The sequence below is a fragment of the Camelina sativa genome, chromosome 7 (genome assembly GCF_000633955.1).
Source record: "Camelina sativa cultivar DH55 chromosome 7, Cs, whole genome shotgun sequence".
NCBI lineage: Eukaryota > Viridiplantae > Streptophyta > Magnoliopsida > Brassicales > Brassicaceae > Camelina > Camelina sativa.
The window spans coordinates 11,887,738-11,911,960 of NC_025691.1; the positions used below are offsets into that span (position 1 = coordinate 11,887,738).

General features: G+C 39.8%; 1 pseudogene; it reads left to right on the forward strand.

Moving 5' to 3' along the window:
• LOC104704542 overlaps positions 1–5,185 on the forward strand; it is an 11,092-nt pseudogene extending 5,907 nt beyond the window's left edge.

The window sequence follows — 24,223 nt, forward strand, 5'->3', positions numbered from 1 at the left end:
ATGGGTGGTATGGAATTCCAGTGTCCGTCTTACGCCTTGTTACACAAGTAGTCAGGTGATCACTTGCTCCGTCCTGCTGGAAGGTGCTGAGAAGGAGTTTTTTGTTTCGTTTGTATATGCAGCAAATGGTGTTGATGATAGAAAAGTGTTGTGGGAGGATTTGAAATTTCATCAAGACTCTCCATTGTTCCGTAATAAACTATGGATGGTTTTTGGCGATTTTAATGAAATTTTGAAGGTGAGCATTCACTCTCTGATATCCAGCCTATGGTGTCACCGGGGATGCATGACTTTCAAGAGGTGGTGCAGCATTGCTCCTTTAGTGATTTGCAATCTCATGGTCCGATGTACACTTGGTGTAATAAGCGTGAGTTTGGTCTCATTTGTAAAAAACATGATAGGGTTCTTGTTAATGATATTTGGCTCCTTGAGTATCAACAGTCCTACGGTGTGTTTGAGGCAGGAGGATGCTCTGATCACCTACGATGCCGCATAACAATTGGGGGAGACAAACCTAAACTGCGACGGCCATTTAAGTTCTGTAATGCTTTGGTAGATGATGAAAAATTTCTGCCAATGGTTAAAGATTTTTGGGATGGCTCTGAACCGTTACATCACTCAACTTTCGCAATGTATCGGTTCTCAAAAAAATTAAAAGCACTGAAACCACATATCAAGTTACTAAGTAGAGATCGCCTTGGTAATTTGGAAAAGCGAGCTAAAGATGCATTTGAGCATCTTTGTACCTGTCAGATTGACACCCTGCAAAATCCTACAGACTAGATAATGCAAAGAGAGGCAGTTGCTTATAGTAGATGGCTGTTTGTTTCAGGGTTGGAGGAAAAGTTTTTAAAACAGAAATCCAAACTGCACTGGCTTAAGGTCGGCGATGGAAATAACAGGGCATTTCACCGTGCAGCAAAGGCCCGGGAAGCAAGAAATGTGATAAAAGAGATTCAGTGTCCGGATGGCAGACTTGCAGATACACAAGAGACAATAAAGCAGGAAGCAGAGAGTTTTTTTCGTGAATTTCTTGGCCATAGGCTGTCAAACTACCAGTCTCTCGGTGCGGATGAGCTGTTGGCTTTGCTGCCCTATCGTTGCTCAGAATCGGATCAAACTATGCTGGTGAAGGATGTAATGGAGGCTGAGATACGAGATGTCTTATTCTCTATGCCAAAGGACAAAAGTCCTGGTCCAGATGGCTATAATGTGGTGTTTCTAAAGGAGACATGGTCTGTCATTAAGAATGATTTTGTTGCTTCGGTCCAATCTTTCTTTAAGTTTGGTTTTTTACCAAAGGGCGTCAATACTACCATTCTAGCACTTATTCCTAAGAAGAAAGAGGTTAGAGAGATGAAGGATTAAATACCAATTTCTTGCTGCAATGTGACATACAAGGTGATCTCCAAGCTCCTTGCCAACCGGCTTAAATGACTGCTGCCTGCTTTTATCTCTCTAACCAATCCGCCTTCGTCAAGGACAGGCTTTTAATGGAGAATGTCCTCCTTGCCTCAGAGATAGTTGCCAATTACCATAAGGATATTGTGTCTCCCCGAAGTGCCATAAAGATTGATATCGCTAAGGCATTCGATTCGGTACAATGGTCATTTTTTTATTAGTATTTTCCACACTCTGAACTTTCTGTTGCAGTTTATTAAGTGGATTGAGCTTTGTATTACCACGGCTTCCTTCTCCGTTCAAGTAAACGGTGAGTTGTCAGGACTTTTCCGCAGTGTAAGAGGGTTGAGACAAGGTTGTTCCTTGTCACCCTATCTATGTGTGATGTGCATGCAAGTTTTGTCTGCAATGCTTGATAAAGCAGCTAAGGATAGGCGAGTTGGTTATCACCCTTGATGTAAGAATATCAGTCTCACACATTTGTGCTTCGCAGATGACTTATTGGTATTCACTGATGGGACTAAGACATCTATTGAGGGTATTCTTCAGGTTTTTCATGACTTTGCAGGCTTTTCCGGCCTGAATATTAGCCTTGAAAAGTCTACACTGTATATGGCTGGAGTCACAGTCAGTGAAAAAGATGTGATCCTACACTCATTCCCATTTGCATCAGGAACCCTTCCTGTCCGTTATCTTGGCTTACCGCTTCTAACCAAGCGTATGTCAACCTCTGACTATACACCGTTACTGGAACGCATTAGAGAAAAATTCAGCAGTTGGACAGGGAGATATTTATCTTTTGTGGGGCGTCTTCAGCTCATCAGTTCAGTCATCCACAGTCTCACAAACTTTTGGATGTCAGCTTTCCACTTGCCAACAGCTTGTACAAAGGAGATAGACAGTATGTACTATGCGTTCTTGTGGTCAGGTCCTTCTCTAAATGCAAAAAAAGCTAAAGTTTTGTCGTCTGATGTCTATATGCCGAAGGAAGAGGGTGGTTTGGGTCTGCGTTCTCTATAAGAAGCAAACAAGGTGAGCTGTTTGAAACTCATATGGCGAATGTTATCGTCGAACTCCTTATGGGTGGCCTGGCTTCGAACTTATCTACTCAAACAGGGGTCCTTCTGGTCTCTTCAAGAAAATAGTACCTCCGGTTCTTGGATGTGGAGAAAGCTACTCAAATATCGAGCTTTAGCCGTAGAGTTTGTTCGGTATGAGGTAAATAATGGAAAACACATCTCGTTTTGGCATGATAATTGGTCGCCACTCGGCTGCTTATTCAAACTTGTAGGATCGCGTGGTACTATTGATATGGGGATTGGTCTCCACGCAATTGTAGCCGAGGCACTCACTCATAGACAACGACACCATCGAGTCGAATACCTGAATCAATTAGAGATGGTTCTCACGTCAGTTCGAAACAGAGGACTACTGGAAACAGAGGACGTGGTCCTTTGGCGGGGTAACGGGGATTGTTTTAAGGCCAAATTTAGCACCAGAGAAACTTGGGAACAGACCCGGATCTCAGGACAGAGGAAACCATGGGCTGCTGGTGTCTGGTTTTCCCAAGCCACACCCAAATACTCCTTTATTGTCTAGATCGCCACGCTGAACCGTTTGACAATGGGGGACCGTATGTTGTGCTGGAATTCACGGGTCGACGCTTCTTGTTCCTTCTGCCATGCATTGCAAGAAAACCACAATCATCTTTTCTTCGCATGTCCTTACTCCTCAGCAGTTTGGACCGGTCTCATCTCTAAGTTAGTCATGACTAAATTCTCGACAGATTGGGATAGTAACATGTATCTACTTGTGGACACTTCCTTGGGGTCTGCAACTCTGTTTTTGTTCCGCTATGCTTTCCAGGCATCGATCTACTTGCTCTGGCAAGAGCGAAATAGACGTCGTCATGGAAAGACACCAGTATCTTCGGATCAGCTTATCAAATATCTTGACAGACAAGTCCGCAACAGGCTGCTCTCGCTTCGGTTTGGAGGAGGTCTCACTTGCTGTATGGCAGAGTGGTTGGGTTCACGCTGAGGGCACCACTAGATGGATTTCGAAATACATTTTGTAAACATAATTTCTAGTTTCCTCTCAAAAACCTATATTAACTTCATGCTGCACTTGATGTAAACACTATTTTTTTCGAATAAATTTTACATTTTATTCAAAAAAAACAATATTAGTGGACCATTCCCTGATAATATTGGTCATGCGTTTCCAAATCTGGTACAAATGAACGACTCAAATAATGGGTTTCAAGGACATATAGGATCGTCTATGGGTGAGATGGTAAACATGACATTCCTGGATCTATCTTATAATAACTTCTCTGGGAATCTCCCTAGAAGCTTTGTCACGGGGTGTTTTTCACTTCAACACCTCAAACTCTCTCACAACAAGTTTAGTGGCCATTTTTTTTCCAAGAAGAACAAGCTTTACTTCACTGGAAGAGTTGAGAATTGATAGCAACTTATTTACAGGGAAGACCGGAGTTGGTTTGCTTAGCTCCAACACTACATTATCAGTTCTTGACATGTCCAACAATTTTTTCACGGGGGATATTCCAGGTTGGATGTCTAACTTATCTCGTCTCACTATCTTATCGATATCAAACAATTTCTTAGAAGGTACAATACCATCATCTTTGATGTCCATTGGCTTTCTTTCACTTATTGACCTATCTGGAAACATATTATCTGGATCTCTACCGTCACATATTGGTGGGGAGTTTGGGATAAAATTGTTTCTACACGACAGCAACCTCACATGACCTATTCCTGACACGTTGTTGGAACATGTCCAAATACTTGATCTACGGAACATTAAACTTTCTGGGAGTATTCCACAATTTGTCAATACCGAGAGCATATATATTCTTTTGTTGAGGGGAAACAATTTAACAAGATCAATCTCAAGACAGCTGTGTGATTTGAGCAAAATCAGACTTTTAGATCTTTCAGATAACAAGCTCAATGGCATCATACCTTCATGCCTATATAATTTATCGTTTGGACGAGAAGATACAAATTTCAATATAGGTACAGCCATATGGAAGATTACTCCGTTCAAATTTTACGAGTCTACATTTGTGGTAAAGGAATTCGAGGTAATATCCTCTAGTTTTCAAGGCATTGAAATTAAATTTGCAACTAAGCGAAGGTATGATACTTATTTTGGAGCAACTGAGTTCACCAATAAAGTGCTTGATTATATGTATGGAATGGATCTGTCAAGCAATGAATTACATGGGGTTATCCCAGCAGAGCTTGGAGATCTTACAAAACTACGAGTCATGAATTTGTCTCGTAACTTCTTTTCAAGTTCCATACCATCCAGCTTCTCCAATCTCAAGGATATTAAGAGCCTTGATCTTTCGCATAACATATTACAAGGAATAATTCCTCACCAACTAACCAGCCTTTCTTCTCTTGTTGTCTTGGATGTATCTTATAATAATTTATCTGGAATCATTCCCCAAGGAATGCACTTTAATACCTTTAGCGAGAACAGCTACTTGGGAAATCCCCTTCTTTGTGGACCACCGACCAAAAGAAGTTGTGAGGCTAAGAAGAGCTCAAAGGAATCAGAAAATGAAGGAGAAGAAGAAGTTGATGAAGCCCCATTCGACATGTTGGCATTCTATTTTAGTATTGTTTCAACTTATTTAACCACACTGATAGGCCTTCTAATACTTATGTTCTTTGATTGTCCTTTGCGTCGCGCATGGCTCCGCATTGTCGACGCTTCCATTGCCTCAGCCAAAAGTATGTTGCGTTAAAGTCATTTCACCTCGTTTTTTTTCTACAATTGTGTTTCTATAACTATGTATGCTTTGGATTTACCTTACATAGTTATTAATAAGAGTATCAACTATAGAGGTACCGAGTTGAAGTGTTGAAACCATCGATATGCATCGTTATGAAAATTTTATGTTTGTGTATAAAGTTAACTTATGTAATGTATTAGCGAGCTTGATTAGATGAGCATGCTTGGGATCCGGGTGTTGCCAGAGCTGAACTAATGTTAATCGAATCATCTGGTACAAACCATATAAATCATTTGAAATGAATTCAATAATCTAGGTAAGAAATAAGTATTAAAATACCTTAAAATACTAATAAACTAAGTTGTTTTTCAAAAATACCATAAAACGAAAGTTTAAACATTCAAAACTATAATTGTATTTTAAATATATTTTCTAGGGATACTTTTGAGAAAGAAACGTAATAATTGTATTTTTGAAGAATAAAAGAAACTCTTCTTGTGATTGGCTGTTGAACGAGAGTCCGACTTGGCTGAACGTATTATAAATACGACATGCAACTTTAGACCTGCCGTGACTGACGGTAACAAGGAGAACGGCGAGGAGACAGTGTAGTGAGAGTGTGAGACCACATCCTAACAACCGATTCGTCGCTAGCAATTCAAACCAACATATCTCAATTTTTTCCTTTCTCTCTCTCTCACGTCAACCCCTTACATCATCAGTATTTATCCTATCTCATCTCTGGCGGCAGCTGCAGGTCATGAAACGGCGATATAAATCCCTATGATGGAGATGACCGCGAAAAAGCACAGTTAAAGGGTTGCAAAATAGAAGTTAGAAGCAAACATGATCAGTCACAGCCATTATTACCCTATTGTTCTCTTCCTTGGCCTTTCTCTCTACTTCTTTTCATTTTCCCCTTACGTAATCGGAACAAATAGATAAGAATTGACATCTTTTAATTTTGTTAAAATTTCTATTATACTATATTATATTTTATTAATTAGAAAATATAGGCCATGAATGTTTGTAGTTTTTAAAATGGTTTCGGATTTTGGTTTTTGATTTTTGGTTTTAGTTTTTAGATTTTGATTTTTCTGGTTTTTGATTTTTGATATAAATATTAGTTTTCTTAAAAGCTTGATTGGTAGTTTATTTAGTTTTGGTTTAATGTTGGTGGATTATATTTTTTGGCAAAAACAAATAAGCAAAAAATTTATATATATGTGATCGATATTTTTTGGAGGGAGAAACCCAAAATATATGGATTTTTATTTTCTCTTTGAAAAATTGTTAAAATACTTAACTTTAGATTTTGATTTTTGGTTTTAGTTTTTAGATTTTGATTTTTCTGGTTTATGATATAAATATTAGTTTTCTTAAAAGCTTGATTGGTAGTTTATTTAGTTTTGGTTTAATGTTGGTTTTAGTTTTTAGATTTAGATTTTTCTGGTTTTTGATTTTTGATATAAATATTAGTTTTCTTAAAAGCTTGATTGGTAGTTTATTTAGTTTTGGTTTAATGTTGGTGGATTATATTTTTTGGCAAAAACAAATAAGCAAAAAATTTATATATATGTGATCGATATTTTTTGGAGGGAGAAACCCAAAATATATGAATTTTTATTTTTTCTTTGAAAATTTGTTAAAATACTTAACTACTAGATTCTCTATCATGTTTAGGAGAACTTATTTTTTCAAAATCATGAATAGATATAAAATAAATTATTATAAAAACTAAAGCCAAAAACTACTTCAAAAACATCAAACATTCAAGAACTTAATTTATATATATAATGAGAAGAGAGAAAAGCACATTTTTTAGGAGAAGAGCTAATGTCGCCAACTTCAACCTACCATCAAAGTCTATGATTCTAGTGAATCAAATCTTTACCGGAAAATATAAGCCGAACGTCAATTCTTCAATTTCTCACAAATTTCTTAGTCACAACCTCTTATGATCATTTTTGTAAACTGAACTTCCAACGAAACAAGTAAAAAAAACTCACAGTTAAACGAGAAGGAAACCACGTAAAAAAAAAATAATAATAATTTGGACTGCCATGGAGGTAATCAAAGTAACGCCTGGAGAGAAAAGGTCAATCTTGCAAAATCATCTATCTTGTTTGGGAAGAAAGTATCAAACAAATGTAGAACGCAGCTAAAAAATATAATTGGTATTTCTAAAGAAGGGAATATAGGCTTCTATCTGGGTATCCCTAAAAGCCTTGAAAGTTAAAGAAATAAGGTTTTCAGTTATGTTCGTGACAGAATGAATGATCGGGTGAATGCTTGGTTGGCAAAATATCTAACGAAAGGTGAGAAGGAGATATTAATTAAATTAGTTGTTTTGGCTCTCCCAACCTATGTTATGTCATGTTTTAATCTTTCTCAGGCTTTGACATCTAAATTAATAAGCGCCATATCAAATTTTTAGTGGAGCTCCAATGATAAGGATCAGAGATTACATTGGGTGGCTTGGGATAAGTTGTGTGAAGAAAAAAGTAGTAGAAGCTTGGTTGTCGAGCTATGAATAAATTCAACGATGTGATGCTCACTAGCCAGTATTAGCGATTAATTCAATACCTGAATTCCTTTTTTGCTCGAGTGCTGCATAGTAGGTATTTTAGGAACAAATATCATTTATTGATTAGCCAAAATGCCACATTTCCCGTCGTTTGGTTGAAAAAGTATTTTTTTTTTGACTAAAAGCTTAGTAGAGCATGGTGCAAGGTGGACAGTATGATCTAGGTATAATATTTCGATATGGCGAGATTCTTGGATTTCTGATCAACACTCTTGCCCAACGAATGGTAGGATTAGGCTATTACATACAAATTTAAGGGTTAATTAATTAATCAATCTGGTCACTAAAAAGTGGCACTTGCCTCTACTTCATGAATTTATGGATCCGACAGATATTCAGATTATTCGGAGTTTGGCTATAAGCAAGTCTTTTAAACCATATCAGTTGGTATGACATAGATCCGAGAAATATTCGGTAAAATCAGGTTATGGGTTGGCAAGGGAAATGGTCGAATAGGTCGAATGTGGCCCAACATGTACAGATTTAATAGCTAATGCATGGAAACTTCACGTTGCACCTAAAACGCAGCATTTCTTTTGGAAAATTACATATGACACTCTTCTAGTGGCGGACATAGTGATAACAGGATTTTCACCCAGGGTATCAATTCCTTATGCAGTAGTAGTACAAAGGGTTATCAATCCAAATGGTTGTTATGCTAGCAAATAAGATATGATCAGAACAATGCAAGTCAAGCCAAGCAATAGTGGGGATTTCTAACAACCTAAAGTAAGTAAAAGTAAATAAAAGAACAAGAACCACACGACCTAAGTACTCGATGCAAGCATTCGGGTACAGGATCGGGTGGAAGATCGGATCAAGAAGACAAGGACGAACAGCTCGAAGGTATACACGAAGCTAGTGATCGAGTACCAGTTCGGGTAAGGGGTCGAGTTATAGATTAAAACTAAACAATCAAGATGCGAAAGCTCCTAAGGATGGGGTAATCGACTCATAAGTGCTCCTGATCGAATTGGGATGTCCTACATGGCTCAAGCAAATATTCCCTTGACAATGAACCTCTAAACCTTGTTAAAACACTCTCGTGATATAAACAATCAACCTTAGTCACTCCCCTACCCAACTCTCGTTGGAGAAACATGACTAAGCAGACATTAAAATCCGATTCATTATTGTCAATAAACTCCTTACACATCTAATCTCTTAGGCTAAGTGGGTAAATCTCTAGCATTGATTGATTCAAGCATTTCAACAACATCTCTCGATGGCAAAACACCCTAGATCTAATCTCAACCTCTCAGTCTGAAAATAACATTAAGAATACCAATCTAGAAGGGAATTTCTATAAAATAAACATTCAAGCTAAGACATCCTAACAAATCAAGAACACTTATTTATCTATCACATCCTTAGAAACCTTGATTCACTACTCAGATCTCATGGTAAAAAGCATAAAAACACAAATGAATGAAAATTGCATTGTGTTGAAAATAAGATAAAAGTAATAGAGTACATAATCGAAACTAAAAAGAAATGCAAAAGAAGTAAAATCGAATCTAAACAAAGTAGAAAAGATGTTTGAATCGCTCTCTCTCGCTCTCTCAGAAGCTCTCGCTCTCTGTGTTTTTTGTGTCTGCGGCGTCCCCTCGAGAAGAAGAAAGGGGGGGGGGGNGAAGGGGGGGGGGGGGTTTATATATGGAAACCCCTTTAACCTAGCTGCTCAGTTCTGCCCGAAGGTCTGCTCGAGGCAGTGCACGAGGTCCAAGTTCGGGTAGTTCCTCGGGTAGGGCTTCGGGTTGTTCTTCCTGTTCTTAGATCCTCTTTGATCGGGTTGAGGTTCAGACTGTTCTTCTTGCATGATCACTCCTTCGGGTACATGCTCAGGTTTTACCTCATTCTTCTCCATTTTGGGCTCCAAAGCACCTATTTTCATACAAAATGCACAAATGCAAGAATGCAGCACCCTAAATGGCCTAAATGAAAATTTCTACGGTTAAGGACCTAAAAATGCTAAAGTTAGGGTATATATAATGCAAAATATGGACAAAAAGGTGTCTAAAACATGTAAATTAGAGAGTTATCACACCCTCAAACTTATCTCTTGCTAGTCCTCTAGCAAGGAAGTAGGAGGATGAGGTTCAAAAATGGGGACTCATAACCTTATAGTACTAAGCGAAGGATTCAAGCTATAGTCCATAAAGATAGTTTAACGGTGCTAAGATCAATCAACATACTTACAAATATTTTTCTATAGTTACAAATATTTTTCTATGCTTATCACCATGCATCGATCTAGTTCATCCTCCAGCTAACAGTAAAGACTTGCAATTCCAAAGAACATCTCTTTCACATTCATTAAAGTGTTTGGCGAATTCTTGCGAGTGGAAAGTGAATCAAGCTCAATTGGTTTCAAGGGTAAGACTTTTTGGTAGGTAGTTTCAAACAATATCTTTGGGTGTCTTATTTTCAAAAGAAGGAATGCTAGACAGTTGTGAAAACTATCTAATATTGAGAACAATTGAGGCATACAAAGCTTAACTCTTGATGATCTACCCTTTTCTGATTCACTTTCTTTTTATAAAACACCCTAGAGTAAAACTGCCCACAACCTTGATTTTAACTCCTTTTTTTTTACAATCCCTAAGGTTTTAACTTAAAAATCTAGCTCTCTTTTACAACATTTTTTTTTCTCTCTTTGTTATACTCCTAATTTTTTTTTCTCTTTTTTTTTTCTAGGAGACTAGCAAGATCTTTCTCTTTCTCTTTTTTTACTTAGAGGCTTAGAGCTAATTAAACTGAATCTTAGGGACTCTCTTCTTTAGTTTCTCTTTTATTCCTGAACCCAACCCCAAATAAACATGCTAACCACATATCTTTCAAAACCGATTCTATTAGCTAGTCCAAATGATTCTAAACTTAGCTAAAACAAGAGCCAGTTCTTTGTCGTTCTCAATACTCTCAAGGTTTCACAATCTATAGCACTATCAAAGCTGAAAAGGCCTCACTCAACAAATCGCAACAAGGCTTGAAAGAAAAGGTTTGGGTTAAAGGGTAGGGAGAACAATTCGGGTTAAACAAAAAGATTGGCAAAAATAGAGTGTTAACCCGAGTTTAGAGTTACCATGAGCAAGCGTTCAAGTTCCATAAGCAAGATAATTTTAAGTTCAGGTTAAGTCCAATAATATAGAGATGATACATTGTTCAAGCAAGTTTCACACAAGTGGAAGAAGCTTTCAAAAGACACAAAATTTTAAACAAAGATTTTTCATTTTTTTCCAAAGATTGATCTAGCAACAATGAACTGTGATTAAGGATTATAACTTCAATCCTAAGGTTGGACTTTAAACAAGGTGGTTTTAATCATTGTCCCCTAAAATGCATATGCAACAATCCTATATGAAGCAATCTAGACTCAATTCTAATATGTAAATGCAACTACATGAACACTCTCTTTTTTTAAAAAAAAATTAAAATTTTTCAAAAAAAATTTGGTTTTTTTTTAATGCAAATAGATGTAGTCTCAAATGAATAAAACTAGTATGCAAGAAATTTGAAATAAGAAAAGAAAATAAAACACAATGTTAAATACATTCTCAGACCTTCCCCCAAACTTAAATTACACAGTCCCTTGTGTAAATAAAAGTCTGAAAAAGAAATCCGAGAATCACACAAAGAAAAATAAAACACAATCCAATGGTATAAACAATGGTTTGGATGAAAGTTCTACCTTATGGGTTGGTGAAGAAGAATGTTGTGGCAGCCTCCATGCTCGCCAAAGTGTACCTAGGATCGTCGCCGGCTTTAGCAGGTACCGGGATTTACTCATCAAAAAGCTCAGTTATGTGTACGGACGACCTGCTCGGACCATCATCTGAGGGGTTGATCGGGTAAGGCATCGCGTAGCTCACCGGGTAGGGCATCGGGTAGTACGATGGGTATGGTGGGAAAGGTCCAGAATGGTCACCTGTGTAGCTGCTCGCAAGATGCATCGAGTAAAGCATTGGATATGGCATTTGGTAGGTCTGAGGGAAAGGACCCGATTGGTCACCCAAATGTGTGCTCGATGGAGGCATTGGATATGACATCGTGTGCCCCGTCGGGTGAGGCGTCGAATAGGCATCTGAGTGGATTCTCCGTGATCTATCAGGTCTGGTTGCACTCTCCTCTGCTTGTGGCTCGAATGATGACCCCCTATGAGGATCTGCAGGTACCCAACCTCGGAATCCTCCTAGTGGTCTGCTCCTCCCATCCATGTGGGTGCGTATGCTGAAGCGGGAACTGAGGCACAGCTTGCCTTGTCTTGTAGCTCCCTGATCTGACCTCCCATCGCCTTGACTGTGCCGGTGAGATCTTTCACTTTCCTTGCTAGGAATTTGTTCATCCTCTTCAACCACCCGATCCTCTTGTGAGCTTCTCTCACCCCTACTGGTTGCTTTTGAGAGCAAACATACTCCTCAAAATCATAATCCTCCAATTTATCTCCTTGTCCTTGCCATGTTGGCTCTTTCTCTTCAGCTTCGGATTCCCCCTCAGGGTTGTACAGCTCCTATAATGGTGGCATGAAGTCTATGTTTGCCCCTAGCCAAATTTTTGTGAACACAATGTTGAGCAAAATTATTTGAGTTGCTCCAACTGCTGGATGAACGAACTTGAAGAGCAACCTACCATTTGGATTCTCATAAGCCAAGAATCTCGCCAGTGTGAGGTAGTCAATATCTAGCCATCTCGGCTCATGTACCACTCCCTTCAGGGGCACGTCGCAAGCTACGAAAATTGGTGTGAATAAACCTCCTATGGAGATTTCGCCAGATCCTTCTCACCTCTCAGTTTTCATGGCCCAGGATTTTAAATACAAGAACTGATCAAGCAAAACAAAGACCATGCCCGTGTTCGCTAAATCTCCTACTAGCTGTCTACCATCCCTAGCATTATCCAGGATTCCACACAAGCCTATGTCTAACATATGGAGCTCATGATCATTCAAATTCCAAGTTTCCTTCCTAGCGAATAAAGTGCAAGCCATGGACTTGTGAAAATACCTCAAGACAGGGCTCCTAATTTGGGCAGATTTGGCTCTTGTGGATTTGTAGGGAAGCTTATCTCCTATTGTCAGCCATAGGGACTTCATCTCTTCCTTGTTGACCTCCATGTTTTCTCCATGACCAACCTTGAAACCATACAGCCCCTCCATCTCCTTGAAAGTAAGCCGGTACTCCTTGTTGTGCATGGAGAAGGTGATGAACCCGATCCCCCCATCGGGTAGCAGGTTCAGGTGGTCTTCGAAGTAGTGTAACTGTAGTGTGGCAAGAAAGTGGACCATTTCCTCCTCGTAGGCTTCTAGGTTGGCTCGCATCATCTGGCCCATGTGGCACATGTCGAAGAGGAACTCGACATCTCTAGCAATCCCCAACTGCTTTATCGTCTTGCGGTGGGGGTAGCGGGTCCCAACGAAGCTCATCTTGCAGAGGACCTTGAAGACTTTGGCTGGTGTCTCCACTTCTCTTTGCTTCAGCCTCCTCGACGCCGTCTGGGTGTGTTCTCTCCACTCCTCCTCATTATCAGGGTTCTCACCATCGGTGTCTTGGTCTTCTTCTTCCGCCGCTCTCTCGGCTACCTTTGCAGCCTTTTCAGAAGCTGGTCTCTTCCCCCTCGCAACCGTGGCTCTGCTTCTCAACTGGGAGGTTTGGTTCTCCTCCGGTTCTCCTCCTTTGGCATCTGAATCGACCTCCATCGGATCAGTAACGGTTCTCTCGGACGTAGACAAGTCCCAACGTAAAGGAGATCTGCGGACTGCACTCGCTACCGGGCTTGGAGAACGAACTCGGGTGTCTACACGATTGAGTGCTCGAGTACCTCCTCGGGTGACGAATCGGGTCGAGTCGAGTAGGGGATGGGAAATGTCCACTCAGCAGTTGGGAATGTGAAGCGTCTCCTCCTCCTCGGGAATCGTGAGCATCGATGCCGTCTCCTCCTGTTCTGGCAGCGGTGGAGGTCGACCTGGTTCCCCTCTTTTTGTATGTCTTGATCTTTGGAGCCATTGGTGAGTGTCCCTTAAAAGAAGAAAAGATACTAAACCAAGATCAATAGGGTTAGTCCAGCAAGATTGAAAAACTCGATTTCTCAGAGAGAAAGAAGAAGTTTGGAAGACAAAGAATTTTAGGGTTTAGAGGAAACTTATGGATTTATGATGTTGGGGAGTAGAGGCTCGGGACTCCTTAAATAGAGAGGGTCGGCTACTATGGCTTCACCGAGAGTGGGTTAGGGTTTTGTTGAATTCAGATTCCACCGCCACCCGAGTGGGTATATGATCAGGCGCGTTGGGTACGTATTCGGGTACAGCCTCGGGTTCCCCAAAATTTCTATTTTCTTCTTTATCCTTTTTTTTTTTTAAATATGAAAACTTATAAAAACATAAGAATATTGTAAAATCCAAATTAAACAAAACGAAATAAAGAAAATAAAATTAAATGAAAAGGGATTAAAATATACCTTTGGGACTTCCTCCCAAGTGAGCTTGTTTTAAGTCACTAAACTTGACTTTTCATGCTCTTCAAGCATTGTTTTTGAGAAGGAGAGGTTCTGGAATCATCTCCACTGTAGCGGACTGACTCAACGGATTTTCTGGTTCTTGTCCTTGTTCCACAGCAAAGGCAACATGAACTTTTTGGCGATGTTTTATTTCCCTTGGCATTGTTTGGGTGGAGAAAACCTGACCATCGATGGTTGGCCTTTTTATCCCATTTTTGATGTCAAATTTCATCTTGATGTGCTCTCCATGCTCAATGTTGATCTGTCCTTTTTTCACATCAATCACTGCACCTACTGTTGCCAAGAATGGTCTTCCTAGGATAAGTTGATCTTCTGATTCCTTATCCATGTCGAGGATCATGAAATCGGTAGGAATCTCCACTCTTCCGATCCTGAGAGGCAAGTTTTCCAGGACACCAATGGGATGTCTAATTGTCCTATTAGCTAGGACCAAATACAAGCTGCTTGGTTTAAAACTGCTGAAACCCATCTTGTTGGCAACTGAAAGTGGCATGACACTGACTGAAGCTCCGAAATCGCACAAGCAATTGGTGAAGATCCGAAGGCCTATTAAACATGGTAAAGTGAAAGAACCGGGATCCTCCAGTTTTTCATTGATCCTTAGTTCAGGATCTAAACACACTCCACTCCTCAGGATCGTATGCCCAATTTCTTTAACATCTTCCTTTACCATCTCCAACTGAGCTGTCTCTTTGATGATTTTATCTCAAAGAGCGTGTGGTGGCAAGAGCTTAGGAGTGGGGCTTTTCATTTAGACATACCCTCTACAAGCGCCTCTAATTAGATATCAAGAGTTGCTCTGAACCTTTCCTCTAATTCTCCTTCCTCAGCTGCAAGAAGTTAAGATTGATTCGTCATTTGAAAGTCTACCCGATGGATCGTCTGATCACCATCGTCAAGTACGTCATCGGGTTCAGCCTCGAGTGGTGCATTGGGTGGTGATGCTCGAGCTAGTGTTCGATTGTCAACTCGATCGGTCTCCTCGGGTGAGGGGTCGGGTTCATACTCGGATAAGTAATATTGGTGCTCATACATCCCACTATTATCCATATCCTCCCCATCTTGAACATCACTGTCCTCAGTGAGGTAATCATCAACATCTTCAAGAAAGATGGCCTAGGCAGTGGCATAGTCTTTTGGGTTCTGGACAGCTTTACCGGGAAGTTGGCCTAGTTTTTGAGGTGGTTGAGCGATGTTTTGGCCCTCTAGGTATCTCAACTTAGTATTGAGAGAGTCATACTTAGCATTCAGGTCATTGTACCCAGAATATATCTTGTTGCTCATCTTCGCGAATCGTTTAGCGTTGTCCATCGTTGTAGATGCCTGACTCTGTATCATCTGCTGATTTAATCCGTGTAGGTCAGCCTCTTGAGATTGGTTCTGTGATCCTTGATGTGGTGGGAATCCAGGTGGTGCAATTGGTTGGTGGTAATTTTCGGGGTATTGCTGCTTAGGAGCATAGCCTTGATTGTATTGGACAAAAGACTTTTGCGGGCCCATGTTTCCATGGACTGTGGATGGGTAGATTTGATCTTGAGGATTAGCAACATTGGGGTTACACTATGAGAGATTCGGGTTTGGTTTGTAGTTGTTGTACCCTTTATTGTAACCTCCTTGATTGTTGATGTAGTTCACATCCTCTAGCTGGGCATTCTCCCTATCTTGTGGCTGAAATTGGTCTTCCTCTGAGATGGAATGGACATGTTGTTGCTGGTTGAGGATTTTGTCCAATTTGTCATTGAGGGCTTTCATGTCTCGCTTGTAATTGACATCATCCTCTTCAGAAGATCGTATTGTGCGATCATACTCCTCATTGTAGATCCCATAAGATTGGACTAAGTTCTCCACTAGGTCCCAACCTTCATCAACATCCTTGTTGAGAAAGTTTCCATTACACCGCGGTAAAGTGTACTTAGCAAAGAAGCATTGCTGAATCTGTGATGTGGGCATCTGCTGGTGTATCCCTTGAAACGTTCCCAAGCTTCATTGAACGTCTCATTGCTTTTCTGAAGAAAGCTGAAGATGTCATTCCGCAGCCTTGCCATTTTGGAGTTGGAGAAGAATTTGGTGAGGAACGCCTTTTTGCATGCTTCCCATGTGGTTATAGACTCCTTGGGAAGTGATTTCTCCCAAATGTGTGCTTTGTCACCCAAAGAAAATGGGAAAAGCCGGAGTTTGAATCCATCTTCACTAACTCCATTGATCTTTGTGAGGCTACAGAGCCTATCAAATTTATCCAGGTGATCCAATGGGTCCTCCATTGGCAAGCCATGAAACTTGTTGCTCTGAATCATCTAGATGAGACTACTCTTCATCTCAAAATTGTTGTTTTGAACAGCAGGTGGCACGATGCCATGTCTTTGAGTATGAGTAGATGGAGCATCTCCTTCTCCTATGTTGGTCCTCTCTGGAGGAGCTGGTGGACCATTCTGATTATTCATGACCTCTTCAATTGTGGTTGGTTGCGGTGGCTGGACTTGTTGTTGACGGAGTAACCATGGTCTATCGATGTTGTCTATGTAAGGACTCAAGTGTTCACTACCCTTGGATCGTGTTTGCATGAACAATCAGTTAACCGAGTGAGTACACGAAGGTCTACCCAATCCAGGAGATCGAGTGAAGGGTCGGGTGGGTAATCGGGTTGTACCTTAAATGTAAAACAAACAAAAACGAAGGTAAACAAGTCTGTTCCGAACCGATGGATAGAAAAAGAACTTGATCTAGTAAGTGCTGAAATCTTAAATGTAGCAAACAAAATTCAACCAAACGGCAATGGCGCCAAATTGATAACAGGATTTTCACCCAGGGTATCAATTCCCTATGCAGCTGTAGTACAAAGGGTTATCAATCCAAATGGTTGTTATGCTAGCAGATAAGATATGATCAGAACAATGCAAGTCAAGCCAAGCAATAGTGGGGGTTTTCTAACAACCTAAAGTAAGCAAAAGTAAATAAAAGAACAAGAAATACATGACCTAAGTACTCGATGCAAGCATTCGGGTACAGGATCAGGTGCGAAGATCGGATCAAGAAGACAAGGATGAACAGCTTGACGGTATACACGAAGCTGGTGATCGAGTACCAGTTCGGGTAAGGGGTTGAGTTATAGATATAAACTAAACAATTAAGATGCGAAAGCTCCTAAGGATGGGGTAATCGACTCATAAGTGCTCTTGATCGAATTGGGATGTCCTACATGCCTCAAGCAAATATTCCCTAGACAATGAACCTTTAAACCTTGCTAAAACACTCTCGTGATATAAACCCAACTCTCGTTGGAGAAACATGACTAAGCAGGCATTAAAATCCGATTCATTATTGTCAATAAACTCCTTACACATCTAATTTCTTAGGCCAAGTGGGTAAATCTCTAGCATTGATTGACTCAAGCATTTCAACAACATCTCTTATAGTCGTAATGCTTGTAGTAAGATCCAAAAGCTGCTTTGTCGCACTCTTTAAATACTTGACCAAATCTGGGGTCCTCCCAATAGGCTGACTTAACATGCTTGAAGCCTAACACTTTGGCGTCCATGGTGATAATGAGAGTGTGGCATCGACATATGGCGTCGACTACTATGTTCTCCTTGTCCTTCTTGTATTTGATGACGTATAGAAAAGTATCCACAAACTAAAGCCATCTCGCATGTATCCTCTTGAGTATGGTTTGCCCACATAGATGTTTCAAAGTTTCATGGTCGGTGTGGATCACGAATTTCTTGCCAAGCAAGTAATGCTACCAAACCTTAAGTGACCTTACTAGCGTTTATAGTTCTTTGTCTTACGTTGGGTAATTGAGTGTGGCTCCGCTCAGCTTCTCACTAAAGTATGCTATAGGGCATCCTACTTGCGTGAGCATGACTCTAATCCCTAAACCTTAAGCATCACATTCAACCTTAAAAGTTTTGTCAAAGTTAGGTAGTGCCAAAATAAGGGCTGGAGTGAGGCGGCTTAAGCTCCCAAAAAGCTTCCTCCTGGGCATCTCCCCATGAAAAGGCTATATGCTTCTTGATTACTGCCGTAACTGGTGTAGCAATGGTGCTAAAATCCTTTACAAACCCCCAATAAAAGCTGGCCAAACCGTGAAAGCTTCTAGCAAGGCCGATTTTTGTACCTTGATCTTTTCTTGATCAACCTGTATATCTTGCAAACTTATAATAAATCCTACAAAAACAAGTTGATCAGTACAATAGACGCACTTCTTGAGGTTCGTGTAGACTCCTTCCTTTTGGAGAGTCTCGAGAACTTGTTCAAGGTGCAATTAGTGATCGGATATATTCTTGTTGTAGATAAGGATATGATCAAAATAGACAACCACAAATTTATATATATAAGCCCTTAGAACAACTAAGATATATACAAGTGGTTAGTCATACCTTTCGGCCTCATAAGTCGCATGGTAGTGTCCTGGGCGTTGATGAGGCCGAAAGGTATGACTAACCACTTGTATATATCTTATTTGGTCTTCCACTCGTCTCCCTCCCTCATATGGACTTGGTGGTAATCATTTTTCAGATCTACCTTCGAGAAGATGGTAGCTCCATCTAGTTCATCGAGCATATCGTCTAGGCAGGGTATGGGCAGAGGCGGAGGGAGAGAAGAACAATAGGGGTCAACTGACCCTGATGGATTAAAATTTTTTTACTGAACTTCAATTAAAAATTTTACATTGACCCACGTCCAACAAAACAATTGACACTTATAAATTAAAAAGTTTACATTGACCCATGTCCAACAAGACAATTGACCCTGTAAATTTTTTACGATACATTACTTTATAATTTTTAAGCCCATTAAAATATATTTGAAGTACATATAATATAATTAGGCCCATTAATAATATTATTTTGTGATTGTCGTATCGTTTACCTAAAAAATGATCCAGCTTCTTCTTCTTTGCATATTTTTTTTCTAGTGGAAGGGTTGCTTCTTCTTTGTTTATTTTTCAAGCTCAGTCACATCAGATCATAACAAATTGATGGATCGTTTTGTGAAGAGGAAAACTCCACCGAATATTGATTTGGATGATTTGCCATGGGATCCATCAAAAAGAGAAAGTATTCTGACTTATCATCCTAACCAAAGGGATGAAGTACGGGGTATGTATTTGACAAGAGGACCTTGTCAACCTCGTGGTCATAATTTTAAACAAACAGCAATTGGAGGAGTACTACGACATTTTAATCCAAAATGATTTGATAAGTATGGAGATTGGTTGGAATATAGCATGGATACAGTTAGAGAATTTTGCTTGTGTTGTTACTTATTTAGAGATCAAGCTCAAAATTAAGGTGGGAGTGATAGTTTTGTATCAACTGGTTTTTGTGGTTGGAATAAGGGGTTGGATCAACATGTGGGAGATGGCGTGAATACTTTTCACAAAAATGCAAAAGGAAATGTAAGTGTTTGATGAGACAAGTTCAGTCTATCAAACATGCTCTTTATAAGAAAAGCGATGTTGTAAAAAATTATTACCGAATCCGATTGAATGCTTCCATTGATGTTTCTAGACATTTTTTACATCAAGGATTACCATTTCGTGGTCACGATGAGTCAGATGAGTCAGCAAATTGAGGTAATATTTTAGAGCTTTTGAAATATACAGCTGGTCAGAATGAGGCTGTAAAAAATGTTGTGCTGCATAATGCTCCTAAGAATAATCAGATGACATCTCCTCCAATTCAAAAAGACATTGTACATTGCTTTTCGGAAGAGGTAACTAAAACTATTATTGAAGAGATGGATAATGATGTCTTTGGTTTGCTGGTGGATGAATATGTCGATGTATCAGACAAAGAGCAAATGGCAGTGGTGTTTCCCTTTGTTGATAAGTATGGGATAGTCAAAGAAAGATTTATTGACATTATTCACGTCAAGGAGACATCTTCTTTAACTCTGAAGTATGTTATTGATTCTTTATTTGCAAAATATGGATTGAGTTTGAAATAGGTGAGAGGACAAGGGTATGATAGAGCTAGTAATATGAAGGGAGAATTCAATGGACTAAGATCTTTGATTTTGAAAGAAAGTAGCTCCGCATATTATGTTCATTGCTTTGCTCATCAACTTCAGTTAGTTGTCATAGCAGTAGCAACAAAGCATTTTGAAGTTGGAGAATTTTTTGAAATGATTTCTGTTTTGTTGAATGTCGTTGGAGCTTCATGTAAGAGAAAAGATATGATCCGGGAAAACTATAGGAAAATAGTGGAAGAAGAGATCAGCAATGGTGAGATTAAGACTGGAACTGGGTTGAATCAAGAAGTTTCTCTTCAAAGACCTGGAACTACTCGTTGGGGTTCACATTATAAGACTCTATTGCGACTTGTTGAGCTGTTTTCTTTAGTAGTTAAAGTTCTCAAGTATATCCAAGATGAAAGCATAAACTCCAACAAAAGAAAACAAGCATATAGTATTCTCAAGTATTTTCACACCTTTGATTTTGTTTTCTATCTGCAGTTGATGTTGCTTGTTATGGGTTTCACTGATAACTTATAAAGGCTTTACAAAGGAAAGACAAAGATATCTTGAATGCTATTTCATTGGTGGAATCTACTAAAAATCTGTTGCAAAAGCTTAGAGCTGACGGATGGTAGCTTTTATGGCTAAAGCTAGTTCGTTTAATGAGCAAAATGACATTGGAATGCAAATAATGAAGGAAGAATTTGTTGATTCAAGAAGACTAAGAAAAAGGACAGGCATAACTAACTTGCATCACTATAAGGTGGACTGTTTCAACACTGTTTTAGATATGAAACTTCAAGAGTTTAATGATCGTTTTGATGAGGTAAATTCTGAACTACTTGTCTGCACTTCATCCTTGAGCCCAACTGATTCTTTTCGTCAGTTTAATAAGTCGTTGCTCATGAGATTGGCTGAGTTTTATCCAGACGACTTTAGTTTTATAGAGCGTAAATCTCTTGATCATCAGCTAGAGATCTATCTTGATAATGTGACAAAAGATGAAAGGTTTACAAATTTAAAGAGTTTTGGTAATCTTGCTCGTGTGATGGTGGAGACAACAAAACATCTCTCACATCCTTTGGTATATCGACTTTTGAAGCTATCATTGATTCTTCTGATTGCGACTGCAACGGTCGAAAGATGTTTCTCTGCAATGACTTTTGTAGATACGACCTTGTGTAACCGTATTGGTGATGTATTCTTATGTGATTGTCTAGTTTGTTTTATTGAAAAACATGTTCTTAATACTGTTACAAACGAAGCGGTGATAAAACGATTCCAAGACATGAGTGAACGTAGAATGTATCTTTAAGATTTGTATTTGTAATGACTTTTATGATTTTAATTAAGTTTTATGTATTTTTAGTTAAATTTATATTATGACCCTGATAAGCAGAAATCCTGGTTCTGCCACGGGGTATGGGATGTCGGTATTTGATGGTGATGTTATTGATGGCTCGGCAGTCGACGCACATCTTTTTTGGCACCAATAATACAGAGACGACGCAAGGGCTTAGAATCTCTCGGATATATCCCTTGGAAGTCAAATCTTGCACTTGCATTTCCAATTCCTTAGCCTATGTGGGATTCATCTAGTACGTGTGTCTGTTTGGCAATGCGGATCCGGGAACAAGGTCGATTTGATGTTCCATCCCTCGGACGGGTGGCAGCCTAGGTGGATGTCCTCCGGGAACATGTCTTTGAACTGTTTGAGTAATGTTGACACCTCCGCTGGTAATTCTAGACACTTTAAACCTGAGAACAAGCTCTCTTTGAAGACCGTTAGTCGCACAATGTGTTTGAGTTTAAAACCTTACTAACCGTGTTTGATGAAACAATGAGATTGATTTTACTTATCTGGACATCTTTGTTGATCTTAAGCAGAGCGGAGCTAAAATGACCTTACATTTCTTGTGGGTTAAGAAATAATAGTTGGTACTTCCATCGTGCATGGTCTCTTGGTTGTACTGCCACGGTCTACTAAGTAGTAGGTGCCCAACATGCATAGGCAATACATCACATAGAAATTGGTCTTGGTAATTACCCACACTAAATGGTATGGTAACTTACTCCGCAATCTTGAGTTCTACGGAGTCATTAAGCCACCACAGGAGGTAGGGTCTCGGGTGCTTGGTGGTGACTAATCCTAGCTTATCAGCCAAAAGCTTGCTAGTCACGTTAGTGCAAGAACCTCCATCGATAATGAGACTACATACCTTTTTGTTCACGGTACAACGTGTGTGAAAGATGTTCTCCCGTTAGGCTGTTTCTTCCGGGTTGATTATCACGCTTAGCACTCGCTGAGTAATTAACAACTCTCCAATGTCGGGGTACTCAATGTTGCCATCAGAATCTTGAGTCTCTTCCTCCTAATCATCTTGGGATTCGTATCCTCTAGAAGTGATGATCATGACTCCCAGCTTAGGGCACTCCCTCTCCATGTGGTCTACGCCCTGACACTTACAACAGACAATGTCACGGAAGCAAGTGGGTTGAGTTGTCTTACCGGGTACGGGTTTTTCGGGGTCCTTGGAGGACTCCATCGTGTTCCTTTTAAACTGAGACTCCACTTCTATCACATTCTCTTTATCTTATGGCTTAGATGTAGTTGGAAGCCACGAGTTATTTTTGACGCGGTTGGTGACCGCCATCTTATGCTTGATGTGTTGCTCTGGTTGGATAGCCAAGTGCAACAGGTTTTGTAGGTCATGGTAAGGATGTCTCTCCACCTTGCGGGTAATGCGATCTAGCAAACCTTCAAGGAATTGAGCCATGAGGGTTTCTTCAAATTTCTTGGTCTCTAAGCTGTTCAAGAGTTGTTCAACTCCTCGTAGTACTCCTTAACCATCTTGGAACCCTGTACCAACTTTCGAATTCGCTTTTGTAAGTCTCTATGGAAATAGGGAGGCACATACCTCTTTCTTGGAGGCTTTGATCTCAACTCTCTAGGACTCTAGATTCTAAAACGAAAACAAATTTCGTGGCGAGATCCTACAAAAAAAAAGAGAAAATGGAAACAATGAAAACCGAACTTACCTTGTTCGATGGGATTAGAGGCCAGATTGGAGTAGTGTATTCGCTCGCTTCTTTTTCTTCATGTTTCTTATTTGGCGTGTAGTCGTTAGTTGGTAGCAAGCCTTCGTGAGATTTTTCCTCATCCTCCTCGTTGTCGGAATCATCAGCTCGCTTGTCTCCCTCGCCTGTTGTTGACCACCATGATTGTCTAGCTGTTCAGTTTTAAAATCATCACTTCATTGATGATTTTCAACACGCATGTTATTGGTTTTAATTGTTGGACCGCCATGATTGTCTAGCTGTTCAGTTTTAAAATTATCACTTCGTTGATGATTTTCAACGCGCATGTTGTTGGTTTTAATTGTTGGACCGTTGATGGAGCTAAACAGTGTCTTGACAGCTTTATTGAACATTTCCCTAAGCTTTCTAATGCGGGATTGTGTCATAGGTCCGTTGACTACCTGTAGGTATCTCCGGAGCATGGTCGTTTGGTTCAGAGATGTCTTCGTTGTTTGGTTTGATGTACGCATCAACCCTTGTATTCGAATTTGGATTTTATCTCTTAAAGAGGGTCACCTCTATTAGGAGAACAAGATAATCAATAGTTACCCTAGATCTTATGGTCGATCTGAAATGATAGAAATAAAAAAGTTTTTTCAAGGCACACAGCTCGAGCCAAATGATATTATTAATCAGGCTGTAAATGAAAAAATATTGGGAGGAGGCGCATTCTCGGCCAAAGGATTCCTCGGGTACCTCAGGTCCTTCAGATTCTTTGGTCCCTTTGGTAATCCAAGGTCAGGTATCATGTTGTCAGATAGATGGATCTTGGAAAGCATTTGACTCCAATTCAGGTTTGGGACGATGGTGTTGTAACGACAATGATCAGACTTTACTGTTGGGAGCTGGATGTTTTAGAAAAAGTCCTTCTTCTCTCCATTTGGAGTTGGAAGCTCTGCTCTGGTCTATGGAGAGTA